Source organism: Trichosurus vulpecula, chromosome 4 (genome assembly GCF_011100635.1).
Source record: "Trichosurus vulpecula isolate mTriVul1 chromosome 4, mTriVul1.pri, whole genome shotgun sequence".
Classification (NCBI taxonomy): domain Eukaryota; kingdom Metazoa; phylum Chordata; class Mammalia; order Diprotodontia; family Phalangeridae; genus Trichosurus; species Trichosurus vulpecula.
The window spans coordinates 277019174-277025676 of NC_050576.1; the positions used below are offsets into that span (position 1 = coordinate 277019174).

Genomic DNA, 6503 nt, shown 5'->3' on the forward strand with positions numbered 1-6503 from the left:
AAAGAATAAAAAAGAGGGGGGTGGGTAAACAGTTCAGTGAAGCTAATCAACGTACCGATAAAGTCTTGTTATCTGGTATTCCATATCCATAGTCTCCCACTTTTGCAAAGAAGAGAGATACTTTTTTCAATCTCTTCTTTGGGGCTATGTTTGGTCATCATAAATTCTTTGGTCCCCAAGGCCGTGCACCTTCTGGCCTCTAAGATGGCAGCAGAACATCCCGAGCCCCCTAAAGGTGAGCTTCAGCTGCCGCTGCCCCTGCCACTGGCCCCTTAGGGCGGCTAGGCCGCGCCGGAGCTGCAGGCCAAGCTGGCGGAGATTGGAGCCCCTATCCAAGGAAGCCGAGAGGAGCCGGTGGAGAGACTGCACACCTATACCCAACAGACAGGTGTTGTGCTGAATCGGCAGTTTTGAGAGGCGAGGATGGGGACAAAACCGCGCCCCCACCCGCCATGGCAGCACAGCTCTCTGGAATCCCCCTGCCTCCTCCACCTATGGGGCTCCCCACCGCTGCAGCCGCCACCAGGTCTAGGACTTGGTTTCCCCATGGGAGTAGCACCACACCCACCGAACTCAGGACCCCCACCCCTCATGCAGGTAGGTGATCCCGTGGCCCTCTCAGAAGAGGAGCGGCTAATGCTGACCCAGCAGCAGGCTGCCATGCTGGTGGAGCAAGAGGCCAAGATGGTGCAGCAAAAGCAGGCAGCAGTGTTACTGGAACAGGAACCACAGGAGATGGTCAAGATGGGTTCCACGGTCCCTCGGCCCTCTCAAGACATGGGCCCCCTTGGGGCTTGGCCCCCAATGGCTCCTCGAGTTGCAGCTTCTGTAGGTCCCCCACCCCCTGGTGTCCCCATTGGGGCTCTAGGCCTCCATCCTCGGGGCCCCCGCCTCCTCCAGGGGAAGAAAACAGAGAGACGGATGACCCTGGTGTGGGGCCCAAGATCCCCCAGGCCCTAGAGAAGATCCTGCAGCTGAAGGAGATTCTACAGGAAGAGCTGATACCAGTGCATGATGAAGAGGACATGGAGACAGACGCAAGATCATCCCTAGGGGTCTCGGCTTCTGAGACTGAGGAAGACACAGCATCTTTATCTTGGAAAGAGAAAAACCGAAAGCGATGCAACCGCAAGAAGAAGAAGCCCCAGCATTGGGCGTCAAACCGCACCACCTCCTCTGGCAGTCCAGGGGCCCGCAAGAAAGAGGCGTCACAGCCCCGAGGCGCAGACTCTCCTGCCGCCGAAGTAGAGATTGAGTATGTGACTGAAGAGCCTGAGATCTATGAACCCAACTTTATCTTCTTTAAAAGGATTTTTAAAGCTTTCAAGCTGACCGATGCTGTGAAGAAAGAGAAAGAGGAGGAGCCAGAGAAATTAGACAAGCTAGAAAACTCTGTAGCCCCCAAGAAGAAGGGCTTCGAGAAGGAGAGAAAAGACAGTGATGACAGCAGTGATGACAGCGGTGATGACGAGCAGGAGAAGAAACCTGAGGCTCCCAAACTCTCCAAGAAGAAATTGCGGATGAACCGATTTACTGTGGCTGAACTGAAACAGCTGGTGGCCTGGTCAGATGTGGTGGAGATGCACAACGTGACAGCCCAGGACCCCAAGCTTTTGGTGCACCTGAAGGCCACAAGGAGCTCGGTGCCAGTCCCACTTCACTGGTGCTTTAAGGGCAAATACCTGCAGGGGGATTGAGAAGCCCCCTTTTGAGTTGCCAGACTTTATCAAACGAACAGGGTGCAGGAGATGTATGAGGCTTTGCAAGACAAGGAAGAACAGAAGACCATGAAGTCCAAAAGGAGAGAGAAGGTTCGACCCAAGGTGGGGAAGATTGACATTGACTACCAGAAGCTACATGATGCCTTCTTCAAATGGCAGACCAAGCCAAAGCTGATGATTCATGGGGACCTTTACTATGATGAGAAAGAGTTTGAGACCCGGTTGAATGAGAAGAAGCCAGGAGATTTGTCTGATGAGTTGAGGATTTTGCTGGGGATGCCAGTGGGACCAAATGCCCACAAAGTTCCTCCCCAATGGCTGATTGCCATGCAGCGTTGGGGACCTCCCCCTTCCTACCCCAACCTGAAGATCCTGGGACTGAACTCTCCCATTCCTGAGAGCTGTTCCTTCGGTTACCATGCCGGGGGCTGGGGCAAACCTCCTGTGGATGAGACTGGGAAGCCTCTCTACAGAGATGTGTTTGGAACCAATGCAGCAGAATTCCAGACTAAGACAGAGGAAGAGGAGATTGACTGGACACCTTTGGGGGAGCTGGAGCCTTCGGATGAGGAATCCTCAGAGGAGGAGGAGGAGGAAGAGAGTAATGAAGATAAGCCTGATGAAACGGGCTTCATTACCCCTGCAGATAGTGGTCTCATCACCCCTGGAGGCTTTTCATCAGTCCCAGCTGGGATGGAGATGCCTGAGCCTATTGAACTAAGAAAAATGAAGATTGAAGAGGCCATGGATGGCAGTGAGACCCCCCAGCTGTTTACTGTGCTGCTTGAGAAGAGGACAGCCACTGTGGGTGGCGCCATGATGGGTTCCACCCATATCTATGACATGTCTATGATGATGAACCGGAAGGGACTAGCCCCTGAACTCCAAGGAGTGGAAGTGGCCTTGGCCCCGGAGGAGTTGGAGCTGGACCCCATCGCCATGACCCAGAAATATGAGGAGCACGTGCAGGAGCAGCAGGCCCAGGTGGAGAAGAAGGACTTCAGTGACATGGTGGCTGAACATGCTGCCAAGCAGAAGCAAAAGAAATGGAAGGCTCAGCCCCAGGACAGCTGCAGGGGCAGTAAGAAGTACAAAGAATTCAGATTTTTAACTTGAAGACAACTGGCCCATCTTTCTGCCTAACTTGGTTCCTGGGGCCCAGATCCCTCCTGATTCAAGGACTGTTGTTCATTTCCATGCTCTTATTTCAGACTTGTTTTGTAAATAAAATTCTTCCCTCCCAGGGGAAGCATGACTAGAAAAAAAAATAAATTCCAATCATTCATTTTCATTTGTTTTGTTGTTTGCAATGCTATAGTCATTGTATGTTTCATTATATTTACGTGACTTTGCATCAGTTCATAAAAGTCTTCCATGCTCCTCTATATTCACGCTATTCATTTTTTACAGCAAAGTAATATTTCCTTACATTGGTCAGAATGTTCTGGGTCAGAACACTCACAAACACCAAGACTGGTTTGATGAAAATGATGGGGAAATTCAGAAGCATTTAATTCCATCAAAAGTAAAGTACAAGCAAAGCTTGGAGAGATGTAGGATTCTTGACTCAGTAAGAAGGCAGATGAAAATCAGTTTTAAGCTGATAGTAACAATCCAAAATGCTTTTATGATGCCCTGAAGGCTATTTATGGGCCAAAGACCTATGGTGCATCTCAACTACTCAGCGCTGATGGAGCCACATTGATTGGTGATAAGGATATGATCCTAGAGATATGGGCTGAACACTTCCATAGTGTTCTCAACAGACTACCATCAATCAATGCTGAGGCCAGCGATCATTTACCTCAGGTTGAAGTCAATCCCTCTCTAGCTGAAGTTCCAACTGAAGAAGAGGTTTGGAATGCCATTAGGCTCCTGGTGTTGATTCTATTCCAGCTGAGATTTACAAAGTAGGGAGTCCATTGCGCATATAAAAGCTGTCTGAAAATTTCCAGGTTATATGGCAAGAGGAGGTTATCCCCCAAGAGTTTAAGGATGCCTCCATTGTCCATCTCTATAAAAGTAAAGGAAATAGACTGTCCTGTGACAATCACAGGGGAGTCTTTCTCTTAGTCATTGCTGGTAAGATTCTTACCAGAGTCCTCCTTAATAGGCTAATCCTTCACCTGGAAGATGGTCATCTACCTGAAAGCCAGTGTGACTTCTGAAAGGGCTGAGGAACAGTTGATATGGTGTTTGCTGCCCAACAGCTCCAGAAGAAATGCCAAGAGCACAACAGAGGTCCATACACATTTCCTTACATTGGTAACAGCAGAATGGCCAATGAGGGCCCAGTTCTAGGAGCGTGAGTGCATGGTGAACCAGTTTCTGGAAGCTCATGATGACATGGAATGGAGGGACCCAAATCTCCACATCAGAGTATGCACAGGTGTTTCCTGACTACTTCCCATCCACTTACTGGGAGGTGAAGAAAAGCCTTTTGATGGGCTGCTGAGATAGAACTGAATGTATCTGCCCTATACTATTGTTCTCCACCAGGAGGTCCCCAGCAGTTTGTACTCATCACTTCAATGAATCCAGCAAGAGAAACTGCTATGGCTGATTAGTGACTTTTGTATGGGCACTCATTTTCAGAGGCCTAAGCCCTTATTGGCCAGTCCCTGATTACGGATTCATGTCCCATGACTTGTTTAACCATTCCCCAGTTGATCGATATCCAGTTTTCTTCCAGTTCTTTGCCATTACCAAAAGCATTTTTATAAATTTTTTTGTCTACATAGGATCTTTCCCTCTGACTTCAATGGAGTGCGTATCTAGCAGTGACATTTCTGTGACAAAGAGTATGTACAATTTAGTGACTCTATTAGTATGATGCAAAGTCTTTCAGGTCTTTGAACTAGATACATTTGCATGTGAAAGGTCCACTAATGCTACTGAGTAGGTGGAATAGACTTTGACTTTGCCCCCTGGGTTTGGCATTGTCTATGACTTTTCCTCACCCACTCTTCTACTGAGGAGGAAGAAGAGATTTGGGCTTCAAAGCCTAGAGAACCCTGAATCCTAAAGCCATTTGGTAGTTGTTGGACAAATATCCATTACCTATGTTAGAGTCTAGCTTTCAGATATTAAAATTAGGAGGTAAGGTAGAAAGAGTAAAGCCCTTAGACTAGGAAAAGGTGTTCCTAAAAATTACTGAGCCCAAGAGCATTAGCTAGTTGGGAGAATAACACTCTTTGTTCTAATGAAAATTGGTAACTAGGGCTGATAATCTGCTACCAGATGAAAGACATGGCAACCACCTACTCCTGGTGCAGAAGTTTGCTTGGCCCTTGACTGTCAGCTTGGCCATAGCCCTTCAGGAATAAAAGCCTGCTGCTGGGGACTGTAACCCAGAAACATCAGCACTGCAAAGCTCTAAACTGTCAGTGCCAGGTAAAGTAAGCTCTAAGATACCAGTACTGGGCCACAGAATTAAGGAACAGAGGGGGCAGGATAGGTCCCCAGGACATGCCCCTGTGTGTATGAGTGGGTGGATGGGAATGCTGAGCAGCATTCCACCAAACTGAGGAAAATAACACAGCATCCAGCTGGGGCCGGTTTTGACCTGCCAAAAGTCACTTAGGCCAGAGCCCTAGGCTGGTGAACCATGAATTACCCAGTGTGGGCAGAGGCTGAGACACTTTGAGATCCAGACCCCAAGGAAACCACAATCAGAGGGGAAGGAGTCAGGAAGTGAATGATAAGGAAAATAAGAACAGGGAAAAAGCATTGAAAGTACCAAAGATTTGGGGAAGAAGAAATTTCAAAGACCTCAAATATAAATAGATAGATCGATAAGAAAAACATTAACAGAAAGAAATATGGCCTCTATATCTAGTAAATGGGGACAGCTGGGTGGTGCAGTGAATAGAGTGCCTGGTCTGGAGTCAGGAAGCCTGGTCTTCCTGAGTTCAAATCTGGCCTCAGACACTTACTAGCTGTGTGACCCTGGGCAAGTCACTTAACCCTGCTTGTTTACAGATCAGTTCCTCATCTGTAAAATGAGCCAGAGAAGGAAATGGCAAACTATTCTACTGTTTTTGCCAAGTAGACCCTAAATGGGGTCATGAAGAGCCAGACATGACTGAAACGACTCAATAACAACAACAAAATCTAGTAAATGAGTTCAGGAATCTATGAACAAATACTGCAAAATGAAAGGAAATGATCTGATACTTGATGAGACAGAAGACCCTGTGGAATTTGAACAAATAAAACCACAACACCTTGTTCCTGAATGGTTTAAAAGAGATTTGAGGAGCAACTAGACAACACAGTAGATAAAAATCTGGGCTTGGGATCAGGAAGACTTGAATTCAAACATGGCCTCAGACACTTACTAGCTGTGTGACCCTGGGCAAGTCACTTAACTTCTGCTTGCCTCCATTTCTTCATCTGTCAAATGAGGATAGTAACAGCGCATCCTTCCCAGAATCAAACGAGGTAATAACTGTAAAGAGCTTAGCACTGTGCCCAGGACCTAAGTTAGCTACTTTTTTAAAAAAAAGAGAGATAAATGTTAGAATTATGAGAGTCATATGTCTTGCACAGCAAAAATAATGAACAGAATGGAACAATTAAAATCTGAAATGGTAAGTCTCACCAAGGAAACAAAAGGGAGAAAAATAATTTGAGAACACAAATACATAGATGTGAAGGACATTCTAGAAGAAGAGAGGCAAAAACCAAAAATATGTTCACTATGTGCAGAGAATATGTTCACTATGCAAGCAAAACATGCGGGCCTCAAAGATAAGAAACATAAAGGATCGTTTTCTCCCA

The 6503-nt window shown here is 47.0% G+C and overlaps 1 pseudogene; it reads left to right on the plus strand.

Annotated features, from left to right (window-relative positions):
* The first annotated feature begins 204 nt into the window (after positions 1-204).
* On the plus strand, positions 205-2837 carry LOC118847112 (annotated as a pseudogene).
* The last annotated feature ends 3666 nt before the right edge of the window (positions 2838-6503 follow it).